The following is a 15,024-nucleotide window of genomic DNA, read 5'->3' on the forward strand; positions in this document are numbered from 1 at the left end:
TGCTTTGATGCTGTACAGCTTTTCTTCTGGCAGTGTACCATGAGTTGCTTTTTTAAAAAACTTAAAAAAAAAATAATTTAAAAATAGAAACCTAAATCCGTAAGACAGTAAGCTGTAACAGAAGGTAAAAATAACCCCATGGCTTGCAGCTTTCACTCAGCAGATGAAACAAACAACCTGCTCCAGTAGCTTGGTCAAACAAACCTTTCCGACCACTTGCTCTAAGCAGAGGAGTAGCAGGCCCAGTAGAAATGCTATCTCAAGTCTAATTCGTACTGCTAATCACCTGGCAACTAATAGTGCACCATCCCAGCCCAACCTGTGTGCTACCTGCACACAGGTCAACACCACTCCTGAGGTCCTGCAATTCAATTGTGCAAAGGTATGGTGAATATCGCGTAATCCAAACTCTTACCTAGACTAGGGCAAAGTATTAATCTTTATTCATGCTTGTTTTACTCAGGTAAGGAGTCAGTTCACGTCAAGCAGCACAGGGAAAGGTCACTGCTCTGTAATGAATCCTCTATCAAGCTAGGATCTCCTACAGCCCTGGGTCTCCTCTTCCACAAGGATAAACACTAACACGCTGTAGTCTCTCTGCCACATAACATCATTCTAGAAGTGGCAGAACATCATCCTTCTTTCAGCCACAGTCACATACACACAATCAGAGGGATATTCAAAATACACAGATTGTTTCACAGATGGGTTTTGCTTCTCTGATGGTAGGTCTTGAGAACCAATGCTCAGAGCACCAGCACATAACCCAGCTCTGCCCCACAGGCTGCCTCAGATGGGCAAGGAAAGCAGAGAAGCCTTGGTGCATCTGAGGCAGAAGCCATCCAAGAATAAGCATTATGTTTGGGGAAAGGGAGCTAAAAATACATCCAATTATTTTTTGAATGAAAACCACTTGACCTGGGGAGGAATTCTTCACATCAGTTTGGATTCTCTTGACCTTTCTGGCAATTTTTAAACAGTCAAACAGGGGAAAAAAGAAGGGAAGGGGAATGGAGATGGAAGGAAGAAGAGGGGAGAAAAGGAAACAGAAAAGGAAAAAGCAATAGGAAAGGTCTTCCCTCCCTTAACCAGGTGACAAAACAGTTCAGATTCCAGCTCTGAAAATGAGAAGTTTTCTCCGCAAAATAAGAGGAAGCTAGGCTGACAGAAAACAAGTTTAATTAAAATGTTTTGATCAGCTTTGCCAGAACCAATCAGTATTGAGGGACAGAGTGAAAATGGGGTGGAGGGGAAAAGGAGGCCAGCAGAAGGGCAGCACATAAAGCAGACCTGAGAGAGAGAAGCTGGCAGCACCCAGGCCAGCAAGCTGCTGACAAATGTGTGTTCAAGCACGTGTCTGGTCCTTTATCTCCAGCTGTCCAGTGTCCCACACCATCCTCCCCAGAGAACCCCACCAGACTGACTGGAAGATTCACCCATGGATCCCTCGTACTCTGCCACATCCCTACCTGCAATGTCTGCAGGGACTTTAGGATGCGTAGGTAGATCTACAGATGTGAACTGCTTGTGAGGCTCTTTAGGAACTAATCATCACACAATGACAAGCATCAAGCTGGGTTAACAACTCCAACCACGCTTCACGCACTCGAGTAACTTCTCAAATAGAGCTGGTAAGTGAGCCTTTTTTCAGCACTCAGACCCACGTTCTTCCTTTCCTTTCCTATATTCTCTTTTATTAATATTGTGCTTCTCTCTGGTGCCTCTTTAACTTAATGCTCTATTTGCTGGCTGGCTGACAGGTCTCAAAAAAGCATGTCTTTTTACTGCCAGTGCAATTCTGCTTAATCTTGTATGGAGACAGTGCATCACCTAAGTAACTTCTTCTCCCCTCTCTTACAGAAAAATAAAGTGTTTAAACCTGAAAAGAAGCTATTGACATGTAAATCTGGTTTTGCAGCTACTATGGAAGGTGTGGGGCCCTATCAGTCAGCAGGGAAAGAATAAAAAAGGTTAGAGTTTGCTGGACACAAACATCTCCCATGAAGTGATGAACTCACAGCTTGTAGTTTCTTTCCTAGGATTAAGTATGCTGGAGAATCTCTTCATACTAGCTACGCGTTTATCTTCATTCTCACTATCATGGTCAATGTAAAAGAAGAACCTGTTTCTTTTACTTAAACTCCTCAAAATCCTTTGCATGCAAGTCTTACAAATACAGTCAATACCAGAGTAGATGCAGCTGAATGTAAACCCAAGTGGAAAGTGGCTTCCTTACTGAACTTCATGTGAAAATTAGTTACATAATCAAAGTAGCCTCAGGCAGAAGAGAAAGAGAGCCGTACGACTAAAGAGCACCCAAACAGTATCACCAATATATCACTGTATCCCAGAAGTTAGCAGAGGCACAACTAGGGTGTTTAAAACTGCTGAGAACAGAGCAGCTGCAGCCTCAGCATAAGCAGAATCTGTCACGAACATTTCAGCTCAACCAGTTCTTCCCAATAGTGTTTCTCCCAACAGTTAGCACTGGCTACACGTAGACAAAAATCTCTTGGCTCCAGAGCCAATACTCCTTGTCATAAGTAGGGTTATTTGCACCTCTCAGGAAGAAATCTTCAGACAACGAGTACTACAGACACTGAAGTGATTTTCTAGGGAAGCTGAAGGCACAGAGTCCTGTGGCAGGAGATGTCACAGTACTCCAGGCTCAGAAGCCTCCAGGCTCAAGACCCCTCTGAACCCCACAGAGAAGCAATGGAGCCAAATTCACAGCAATCTGAAGTATAGGCAGGCAATATTTTGAGGTAAGCCTCAACATCAAATTGACCAGTTTTATCTCATATTTGAAAACGCACAGCGAGTAATTAGAACAAAAACTGCCTTTCCCTTCCCATGGATTCTGTAAAACAGACTGCCATATTAAAAAAAAAAAAAAAAAAAAAAAAAAAAAAAAAAAAAAAAAAAAGAGGCTTCAGCAGTGAGATTAAGCAAGCAAACTAGAGCTGCAGAGACTTGCAACCAGCCTTGAAAAATCCGTACCAAGCACAAGTTCCGCAAGTATTCGCTTTTCTACTTTCTACTTAGACATTCCCAGTATGCTAGTATAATTTGCCACGGCTGTTCTTACAGAAGTGTTACACCCTTTCTAAAATAAAACTGAGCTATGCGACAGATCTAAAACAGTGAAATGCATCAAAGCAATTAGCAGTTCTGCTGCTTTTATGGTTCTGATTGGAATTCTGATCTAAAGAGGAAAAACTAGTTCTGCAGCGAGAAAACACAGTGGCTCTGCATAAGGGCTCCATCTGCCGGCATATCAGATCTCCCTGTTCTGTTCAGTATATAGTAAACTGAAACAAAACCTACACAGCCATCAATTACATTTTTCTTCTTGCAGTCTATGAATTTCAATAAATACACCATCTGTTCATCTTCTGTGTGGGAGTTCAGTCATCTTCTTGGCAGCAATATTATTCTAGAGCAATTACCTGTGTCTTTATCACCTATCATTGTGCTTCATCATCTTTTCACCATGTGTAAAAACCAACCACTTTATTACTACAATTTCTGTAGGCAGCCCAGTCCTGTTTGTTACCATGGAGATGATCTGTCAAAAAAGTCTACATTTAAAGAAGCAAAAGCTGGAAAAAGGAGGAGGAGAGAAGCACAAAGAGCCTGAAATGAACTTGTTTCTCTAAGTCAGAGTTTAAACACAAAAGACACATCTTAGGCGGCAGCATCGAGATGCCACTCACAACCTAGCTGGGAATCCATCAACCTGCCAATACAGAGGATGAGTCAATGACTCACAAGCATTACAACGCGCTCGGAGGTCAGAGACTTGGCTTTAATCCCCCAGCTGTGTCTCATGATCTGCTCTTAGGAAGGACAATTTCTTATTACTATAAATCAAAAGATAAAACAGGGGGAGGGAGGAGAGACTGGAAAGGCAGGCAGACAGGCAGCAGCAATTTCCCCTCTCCCTAGTGGTCACTAGCAAGACAGCGAATTTTAGGTCAACTGCACTGTAGAAGACCTCTTCAAATTCACCCTCAACTCATTCCTCAACTTCACTCTGTTCATGCTTCATTTCCTCGCATCCCTTCCATGGATTCCTGTCTAGCTCTGCTCTTTTGCTCCTTTCTTCACAGTCAGCACGCAGTTCCCCTTCTCCTTCCATGAAACATATACACACTTGCAGGTGTTTTACAAGTATCTTTCCAAATTCCTATATATTTCTAAAGCCGCTGCTAGAGCTAGCCTTTTATAGATGCTTGCTCCTCCACCCACCCACATACACCCCTCCTTTCACTTCACAAAATCCTGTTCTCCTCTTCAAATTGTTTCATCTCCTCCAGCCTTCCAGCTCCCATCCTTCCAAGCCATAATCGCTCTCATGTTACTGCAGGAAAAATATTAGCAAGGTACAAAGGACTTGCTGATCCTCTGCATTTCTAGGATGCGTCATTAGCAGCCTTGAGCTGAAACACGCCGAGCTGCAAACCGCTTTGGTTCAATTCATCCTTGAATCCCTGGAAGAAATAAGCAATCTCAGAGCTATCCAATTTGTTTAATATCAAGCACACATGCATTGAGTTTTAATGATGTGGGTTGACACACTGACTTGCAAGGCTACAAAAATGACCACTTAGGAACAGTAAAGCTAATTTACCATCTTCACAATAAATCATGAAACCATATTTAGGGAGGGAGGGTACATTTTCTAAAAGTTCTCTAGACTTTCAAAAGCACTTTAATTTCTGTCAGTCTACCTAGAGACACAAGCACTCAGTTTTCAGACATGCTGAGTGCCCATATGTTCCAAGCATCTCTGCCCATAAAGTACCTTAGGAAACTGGGTCCAAAGGGCATAAAAACTAGATATTCCAAATGAGCGAGAAATCTGGGAATCTAGGGATAAGCAACTAGTCCAAGGCATTAAAAAGGAAGGCACAGCAGCAGAAATAACGCTTAGTTTCAGCGGTGAGAAATTCCAGTGCTTAACTTCTGAAGAAGAAAAGAAGGGGAGGGGAAATTACAAAAAAGCAGTGGGTGAAAGGAAGAGGGGAATGACAGAAAAACCCCTCAAGAATACATCAGGGACGCAGTGTCATCAGAGTTAAAAGCAGAAATGTCATTGATATAAAGAAAAGCATCATACATATGCAAAATCCAGCATCCACTGAGAAAATAGGAACTAAAAAAGATAATCACGTTCTGACTTCAAATCTAATCTTCCCAGAAGTTTACTATGGAGCAGAAATTCTTCCCAACTGCCCCTTAGCAGAAGTGTTATTGAGGAGAGACCGAGTTTCATCAGACAACACAACCACCCCAGTTGCTGAGGAAATGGCACCCCCACACCTTCCTTTATCTGAAAAAACGTGGGCTCTGAGTTTTCTCTTTCTCTCTCTCTCAGATAACATAGGCTGTGCCATCAACTTCCATATGGTGCTTTAACTTCTGCAAGACATCAAGCTAGAGACAAGCCCAGGGAAAGATACGTCTCTGCTCTTTAGCTGGACTGGATGCTGCAAAGATTGGATGGAGATCAATACGTGCCCAGGCTGAAAAATACCTTCCACTGTCCTGGGCTGACTTAAGCCGCCACTTGATAGGCACGCTGGGGAAACTTCTGCTTCTGCTAAACTCCCTTCGTCTCTCCAGGCTGAGTGGATGCTAACTCTCAGCCTGGATGAGAGTGCACCTCTGCGCCCAGGAGACTTCCAAAGCAGCTAGCCCCAGCCAGCAGGGTCTGTGCCACCTCTGCTCGTGGTTCGTGCTAGCAGTCAGCCAGGACACACGCCAGCTCTGCCTGCCTCTTGCAGCGCCCACGGATAGTCTGCAATGAGAACCTGCTGCTGGGAGAGCCGGCCCCAGCAGAGAGCCATTCACCCTGCACACTGCTGCTGAGGCTGACCTGCAGCAACAGTCAGCAACGGGACACCTCCAATACCTACACAGTCCAACACCGAGACCTGGACAGTAAGATTCTCCTATGTCACTCCCATTCTCCCAAAACCTTAGCAGCTTTTCAAAAATCACTATTTCTGCTTGTTCTTCTGTTTGAACAGACGTTCCCTGTCCCTGCTGTGTGCTTGCATAACGATGCTGCCTGTCTAGGACTCTTACAAGGCGTGCAGGAGAGGGAGAAGGAAAAGCACTACAGGGCTTGAGGTTTACCCTAGGCTGGCCACCCACAGATTTATAAAAGATAGGAGAAGAGAGCAGAAAGGGATATGCAGGAAAGAATAAAAATGGAATAGAGGATTTCCTCTTTACAGAGGAAACCAAATACACGCAAGCCAAACCAATGCACACATTACATAAAACAGCCAAAGCATCCACAGGGAAGGGGCCTTCCAGCTCTGTTGGTGCGCAGAGGAGGGGAACTAGTAAGTCACCTCTCTCTCCCCTTCAGGGAGCCACAAGCACACTACCCAGTAGAACCCAGGAGCTGCTGCAGCAGGGACACCCGGGATTACTGGCCAGATCATGCACACATTGCTCCCCAAGCCAGGAGCATGCCAAGGGCGCATGCCAAGCGGAAACAGCAGCACACACAGCAACTCCACTAATGTCAGCAGGCCCTGTACAAGAGGTCTGCAAGCCTGCCTGCACAACTCCAGCAGCCAGGAAGCAGGGAGGCACGCAAACATCCTTCACCTGCCCAGAGCAGCATGCACTGAAACAGCCACAGGAACTTGCCCAAGCTTTTCCTCCTGCTGCAGGTTTGTGCCTGGCCAGGGGCAGAAGGCAGTGTCTGCTCATTCCTTGGCAGTATCCCATGTCTACAGCTTTCCTATCTGCCAGCATAACCTTCCAGCAGTTTGCATAGCCATCACCTTCAGATCTTCAACTGGCTGAGATGGAAATGGAAACAATCTGCAGTTGCTGTTTTCAGGTAACACCTGCAACCCCATCTCCTCCACGGACATGCATTCTCATCCTCTGCTGTGACAGGTAACACATGGACTCAGCGCAGCTATTCAGGAGCTTGCAGGGCTGGCACTTGGCAAGCCAACTGGAAGGCAAGCCAAGGCTAGACACAGGAGGAAGCGATAATGCACATGCCAAAGGGTCATACTAGTACAATGTCACTATTGCCTGATTTCAATTCACTAGTGGCAACTCTTCACAGTCTGACTACCTAAATTGTGCTTCAAACTGTCACAAATTATTCCAACAGGTGATCCAGCATCATCCCTCCTCAGACCACAGCCTGAGGAGGGCAGTGGCAAAGGCACGGAAAGGGCAGCGTCCCTAAGGAGGGAGAAAGGTATATTTAATTACTCAGGAGAAAGGTATATTTAATTACTCAACAAAAGGCCTCATCAGCTCTTTGTTCGGAACTGCTTTTTGCCAAACAACCAAGCAAAAGACAATCTTGCATCTCTCACGGTTCTGCAGGTGTAAACAAGTCAGCACAGCTGATCTAGTCATCCTGTCTGCAGGAGTAATGCAGAAACCCAGAGCACGCACAACAGCGCACCCAGACCTTTGAGAAACACGTAGCCAAAAAGCCACAGCTCTTAGCAGGCACCGAGCCGGCAGCCCTCCTTGCTGACAGGCTCTCTTCATTTATTTGAAGTTCAGTGATAGCTGAATGTGTATACTTCAATAAACACAATTTTGATAAATTGGTGCTTGCATTACATTAGCACTTTAAAGCTGTCAACCAAGATTGTGCCGCTACAGTTCAATGTACTATAGAGACACTCTGTAAAACAGCCTCTGCCCTGCAGAGCTTAAAGGCACGAGAGAGAAGAGGTGAAACACACACACAGAGAGGTGAAATAACTTGCTCCAGATCGTATAGCAGATTAGTGGCAGGGATGGAAACAGGACCTAATCCCCAAAATGCCAGTCGAGAGGATTAGGTTAATGAAGAAACATCATTAACACCTTTCACTCGCTCCTGTGAACTTTGTGACACTTATATTGCCATACATAAAGCAACTCACATTTCTGTGATCAAAGCAGTGTTAATTATTTCAGTTCACATCATGTTTTTATCCTCAGTTCAGCAGTAGCCTCTGCTTGTTCTATAAAAGCTTAACAATAAAAATATTCCTAGCTTCACCCCCGGGCAGCAGTTTACTGGCAGCACTGGGTAAGTGTACAGTCAGCACCACCCACACCAGTCTGCCTGGCAGAGGAGCGGGGTTGGACTGGATTCAAAGGCAGTTCATGGCTTGAGAAACAGAAATCACAGCGGGCATAGGGAAAAATGGGAGCCTCCTCAGAGCTTTTTGGAGAAAAAAAATGAAATATCTTAGAAGAACACATCCTCATTGCTCTCATATTTTAGGAATGCACTTTTTTTTTTTTTTTTCTTCCCATACGTATTATTGACTTACTGGTTATTCCACAGGCTTTTTATGGCTTTTTCATTAAATAGCAATTAAAGCAAGCAGCCAAAGTGAAACCCGACCTGCATGGTGATAAGACAGAAAGCCTTGAGAAAGCCGTTTTTCCTTCCTCAGTGTAGGTAAAAGGAAGACAGAAAGAGGCACTAGATCTATGTCATGATATTTTACCTTGTGTCTGCAGGTAGCAGGATACAATCATGGTACCAATTCTTGAAAATATCATTGGCAGTTCTCTTTGGGTGATTTCCTGGCCTTGTTACTTACAAATATTCCAAGGACAGAGTAAAGCCTTATGCTGCCATTTACTAGTATTGATACACAATGCCAGCAGAGTACTCTAGGGACATCTTGCTTTGGACCCCCCACATAAAGGCAAGCAAACAACTTGCAACTTTCAGCTAAACGGACCATAAAACCTCCTGCATACTTCACCTGCATTACCATCATACGGATTCCCGCTCCTTTGCCAATCAGATCTTGCATCCTTAATCTCTCAGTTATCATTTTCACTTCTATTTTAAAATCCAAAAATCAACTCAGGTTTCTCAGGGTATTGGTTGCAAGCCTTGAGGAAGTTCAGGGTATTTATCCTCTCCAGAGAGCTGTATACATAGTCAACAGTGAAAGGCAGTTAGCATTTTCCCAAATAATATAAAAATAATATAGAAATACAGCAGGGGGGCAGGCCTAGCTCAGTTGGTTAGAGCGTGGTGCTGCTAATGCCAAGGTCACGGGTTCAATCCCCGTATGGGCCACGCTGAGGGTTGGACTAGATGATCTCCAGAGGTCTCTTCCAACCTTACCATTCTATGATTCTTTCCACAGAAACTATTACAGTTTTTTTCTCATTCTTCAGCCCTGGAGAAACTAAACTCCCTCACATGAAAATAGGGCAGGAAGTGAAAGGACTGCACGAGAACAAATGAGCCCTAGGATGACCATACTTGCAAAAAGTTTGGAAAATTCTTGGGTACAGCGAATACAACGGTCTTGGGGCAGTAATGGGAACAAAATGCCCTTCTTAGCAGAAGGCTTCACTGCAGCGCTGCTCTAACAAAGCACCCCTGACCCAACATAGGACAGTCTCTGCAGAAGGGGATAGAGAGACTGGCTTGCTCTCTGCCTGCTTTGTACATTGCATTGCATTAGAGGATGCAGGAGAGATCTTAGCTGGCTTCAAGCTAACTCACACAAGTACTGGAGACAGTCTGGCCATGACTGAAGCACATAGACTAATTAACCCCGCCAAGGATTAGTTAGCAGGATAGATGTAGAAAAGGCTGTAAGCTTCTTTGGGACCAAGCCGCTTGACCTGTAGAGAGTCCTGTTCATCTACGGTGTGCTTTTGACCAAGAGACACCACCTCCATGTTCATCTGAAACCACTAGAGGTTGCACATTCCTTCTCCTCCGATGAGCTGAAATTTTACATTGAGGTATCCCTTGTGGTTGCCATTGCATTCACGCGTACAAAGCTTCAAGTATTCCTCCGTGAGGCACGAGAAGCAATCCTTCATTTCTCTGCATCGCTCCACAATGTATCTAGAATCTGTTAGCAAACCGAGAGGGAAAACAGACCAATTTAATTGCCCAGGAAAAAAAATAAAATACAAAAAAAGGAAGGTCATGGAAGACATGACATACAAGCAGAGGATAAACAAATGGGGACAATTTAGGCTGAAGCAAAGGAGGTTAGAGAAAGGAGAGAAAACAAAAAAGATTGCTGCAAATCAAAAGGGAATTAATCTGTTCCTCGTATCTGTTAGGTACAGAACTTAAATTGCAGCAAGACAAATCCGCCAAGAGTGATTTTGATGCAGGTCTTCCAGACATGGGGCAAGGGAATGGACTTGCAGTCCTTTCCAGCTTTATTTCTTACAGTTTAATTTTTACAATTATCTCTGCTGGGGTAACTCCCCAAAACCAAGGAGTCAAGAAATCCTTTTGTTGGCAATATTTTGTTGGCAAACAAAGCAAGTCAAAATAGGATTTGGCTCCCATTTCATGAAAGCTAGAACATTTGTACACAAAGAAATAAAGTCTCCATTTAGCCTCAGGTCCTAAACATTGGAACAAAAAAGACAGAGTAAGAAAATAACCAGAGCCAAACAATGAAAATTAAAACAATTCAACAAAAGCAAAGTCAGTATTAAAATCCATTATGGAGAGAAACATGGACTCTATTAAATTTATTGCCTGGTTTCAGGACTTGGGAAGAGTCTCCTCATTTCCTGTACCTCCTGAGTATTTAGTATGTCCCTTATGAGCTAAGTCCTCCAGAGTCTTCTTAATGTCATGTTCTAAGCATTTCTGCATTGTAAATCATCGATTTTTATCTCCTTCTTCCAATCAATGCAAAGATATTTATGCTGAACACATAAAAGCTCTTAACACTATAGAAAAACCAATTACACCCTGCAAGACGTTTGCTTTCGGTAGTTGACATCATGGAATTATCCATTACACTTTGCACATGCCTGCCATTTACAGGAAAGCAGCGTGACCTTGCTTGCTTGAAGTCCACATCTGTGCAACTTTGCGGAGCAACGTCACAGGAACCTGCAGCAAACATAACCATGTCTGGCTCAGGGTGCAACTCACGAAAGCCGCAACTCAGGAGAGCTGGGAGAGTGTTTTGGGGAAGCAGCCCTCTGGGTCTGTCCTGCTCCTGTCCTCCCCCCAGGCATCAGCTGGGATGCTGGCTAGGCGGCTCTTTGCTCTCACTGCTGCAGTCATTCTTCTCTTCACAGCCTCTGAAGACTGGAAAACTCCAATTCATTACCTCTCCTTGCTCACCAGGGCTTCAAGGATGGGCTCTGCATCCACCCTCAGCCAGTGGGCCACCCTAGTACTTCCATTTCTTCCCGCTCCCATGCGGTGGGCTGGCATAGCCTATATTTGAACTCCAGGACAGGCACAAACTAAAGTATCATACAAGTTCCTATCATTGTAATTACCCAGAACACACAGGGAACCCTTCTGGCTTGATCATCCAAGTTTCCTTCTCTTGGATGATGTTCGGACCCAATGCCTTTCTGGACACAATCAGGATACAAGGGACAAAAGTAGAGAGCACACATGGATGTCTTCCCCCACTCCGTGCTACTTGCAACACAGGTACACAGAATGAGCCAAGAACCAGCCCTTCTGTCTCCGTAAAACTGCAACAAACTTGTCAAGTCTGAGTGGTTTCTATCATGACTCGCCCACCAGCCCCCTGTCTTGCACTTTCTTCTTCTAGTAGTAGCAATTCACACCTTCCTAGCAAAGCACTGTGGCTTGTTTCCCATTTCAGCACCCAAACAACATTCAGCATTGCAGGTGCTGGAAGCAAGACGAGGCCTGGGGAGGACCCACCCGTGGAGGGGCAGCCTCCCCAGCATCAGCATCATACTCTGGCTCTCGCATGTCACCAGCTTAGCAAAGAAGGGGAGATTTTAGGCTGCAATGTGACTGACACATGGATGTGCCCTGGCTGTCACATGACTCAATGCTTATTTTTTCATATATTAGGGTTTAAAAAGGTTTCATCCAGCATTAAAACAGGCAGTGGTATTTGAGGGACAGCCTACCGAACAAGGACACAGAGGAGACAGGCACACCTTCCCTAGCACTGCCGAGGGGCTTACCTTTCTGATCGCTGTTGATTGCTCAGATTTTACCTGAAAGGTCTGCAGCCCCGGCAGGCGAGGAACAGCCTTTGCGACTAGCTAAACAGAACCACATTTAATTTTTAAAAACTTGGTCGGGTCTTTTTCCAATGAAAAAGACTAATTTCACTGAAGTGAGGGAACTGTGATACCTTTAATAGAGAGACCACGTTAAAAATCCAGTGGTCACCATTCTCCCTGCCGGTTGCGAAAGAGAATTGCAAAAGCAGTAACTTTTGCTAGTGTAAGCTAGTGTAAGCATTAGAGCTCATATTCCTCCTACTTAATTCTCTAAGGTCCCAGTGGACCCAGCTGAGTAAGGCAGAGGAATCTGTCATTAGCAGAACAATTAATTTTTTTGCATATCTGCTGGATATAAGTTCCAAGCACTGCAGCACAGACCTATTCATTCACAGCCAAACTGTACAAATTGAAATTTTTCAGATCCTGAACTTTTAGAGGGCTTTTTTTTTTTTTCCCAAAAAGTTCCCCAAAAGCCTTTAAAGGATTCAGCCAAGTTCACCGCCTGCTGGCAGATCTGCCCCCATTAACAGGAGATCAAATCACTTGGGAAAAAATAACATACTCAGCTCGACTGTTTTTAAAAAACGACAACTTGATTTTGACTCTCAAATTGCAGGAAAATTTTGACTTTTCCCCCTCTGCTATTCACCAGTTTCTGAACACCTGGAGCATCAGGCAGCCAGGGCATGATGCAAGAATGCCAAGCAGATACTAAGAGGAGCAGTAGGAGTAGAGGAAAGGTCCGTTTCTCTAAAAGCATTGACAGAGATGCACACGCAAGAGAAAAGCTGAAGACAAAAAATTGAAGCAGATCAGTTCAATGACATTAAGCACTTTTGCTATCTCTCTCCTTCAAAAATCAAAGCAGTCTTAAAAGAAAATAAGAGTATAAAATTAATCCGACTTCATACCTCTTAATCTAAATCAAATAAAATAGCACATGTGGCTTAATTTTAAACTGTAGAGAAATAACAGCCTCCATTCACAAGGGGATGCATAGAAAGATGCAAAATCCTTGTGTGTTAATCCAATTTTAAATCAAACCTTAATCAGAAAATGCACAGGGAAATTAGTTGGTACAAACATAAATTGTGATTTCCATGCAATAGCTATGCAGTATTCATCACACAGTAGTCAGTCAGATTCAAAAAGACTCCTGCTCTGTCTCATACTTGATCACACCATATTTCAGTATATGAGGAACAGAGCAGTCTAACAGCCAGTTTGATAATTCAGTTGGCCTACGAACAAACCTAACTCCACCGTCAGCCCTGAAAAATGTTCTGCACTTCCTAGGGGAGAAATCAGACAGACACATACCTGTTTTAATGCAATACTTAACCCAACTTCAGACTCGGGCAGACCTGGAGTTTGAAAGAGGTAAATCTAATGGGGAAAGTCCATCAGGCTCAGAGAAGGCAATGGACATCATCTCAGGAGAAGAAAACAAAAGACAGCAGTGAGTTTGCGATGGTCTAGAAAAGACTATCCAACAAAAAAAGCAACTATGCTGTCTGAGAGGGGTATACTGACAAGAACCTAGTACAGATACTCAACTAGCTGAGACTGTAGGAGGCTCTTACCTCTAGAGAGCTCCATGCTGCTGCAGCCAGGCTGCTTCCAGCGTCCAGCCCAGTTCATACAAGGATCTGCTCTAGAAGTACAACCAAAGGTACTTCACAGTGCCCTCTGCAGCACAAAGCTCATCTTGGTACTGCTGAACAGTTCAGTTGGCAGCCTGCAACCAGCCAGCCAGCAGGACATATCTCTCCATTTCAGGTCTCATACAGCTGCTTTTATTTTAATGAAAGAACTGAAGAAAGTCAGGAAACTGTATACAATAGAGGGAGCGAAATGTACATTTTAACTCTGGCAGTATATGAAAGCAATTTCCCTTTACTTGGATTTAAATAAAAGACCGTGTTGTCTCTCATTTCTCAGCTCAGTCACGTAAAGCCCTGTTCCTGTGATCAACAGCTCTCCTTTTTCTATCTTTACCTCTAATTTGTATAGACTATATCATACTTAGGAAACAAACAAATGCTTATTTTAAAAGTATCAAAGAATTAAAACCACTCTGCACAAAGACATATGCTGTGTAATTTGCATAACTTATATAAGATAGTAGCTGTATTTCATGCTATTAATGGAAGAAAGAGTCCTTAAGCAAAACAAAAAACATACAGTCAAGGAGGTTCAGTTGTTTAAGGCTAAGCTCACACATAGAATTTTTTGCATGGGCCCATGGCAAGTGTTTGGGATGATCCTCTTGCTGTGAGAAGTCAATTTTAATTTGAAAGAAGCACTGCTATTCTGAAAATTAATAGAAATCCTTCACCCTCAGACTTTCAGAACCATGCTGGTAGCACGGTCCTTTCTGAAGCACCTGCTTGTTGGATTTCGGCACTGAGACTTCAGCACCTACCGCTGACTGTGCCTGGAACGCGCAGAAGCCCTAACTCTGTGCGTGTCCCCAGCACGTGCAGCTGTGTGAGCAGCGTGCACGTGCTGCACAAGCGTGCACGTGCTGCACAAGCGTGCAATGCTTCCCCTGACCGAGTGGAAAGCAGCTTATGGCGCCTCAAGAAGGACGGTCGACACCAGAAGCCACAACCCTTGCCGATGGCTATAAACAAGCGGGCGTTACTGGACCACAATACACCAGGATCAGAACCACCAGGGCAGCAGGGACACGTGGCCACGCATGCCTCCAGAAAACATCCTTCCAGAGGACTCTGTGCCTGCGTACACACACCCCTTCCTAAGAGGACTGGAAGCACCTGAGTGCAACTCCCTCGCTTGAACTTACAGCAAGCAAATGCTGAGCAGATGATGGGCTCCACAAGCTGAGCATGGTGAGAGATCTCGATTTCAGCTTACTTCACAGAAAAACGTAAGGTCAGGGGCTGGAGCTGCAAATTCTCACATAAAGCAAAAATCTATGTCAAATGCTCATTAGGTAATTGCCTGCCACACACACAAATTGTTTACTGGATAGTAAAGAACTATCTAGGTAGT

The 15,024-nt window shown here is 44.2% G+C and overlaps 1 protein-coding gene and 1 non-coding gene across 3 annotated transcripts in view; one reads left to right on the forward strand and one right to left on the reverse strand.

Moving 5' to 3' along the window:
* Positions 1-15,024, reverse strand: part of SYT16 (synaptotagmin 16) — a 110,394-nt gene that overhangs the window by 76,424 nt on the left and 18,946 nt on the right. The window lies entirely within an intron of this gene.
* TRNAS-GCU (transfer RNA serine (anticodon GCU)) lies at positions 9,018-9,088 on the forward strand. The gene has a single exon. It is a non-coding gene; the product is annotated as a tRNA-Ser (tRNA).

The sequence above is a fragment of the Rhea pennata genome, chromosome 5 (assembly GCF_028389875.1).
Source record: "Rhea pennata isolate bPtePen1 chromosome 5, bPtePen1.pri, whole genome shotgun sequence".
NCBI classification, from domain to species: domain Eukaryota; kingdom Metazoa; phylum Chordata; class Aves; order Rheiformes; family Rheidae; genus Rhea; species Rhea pennata.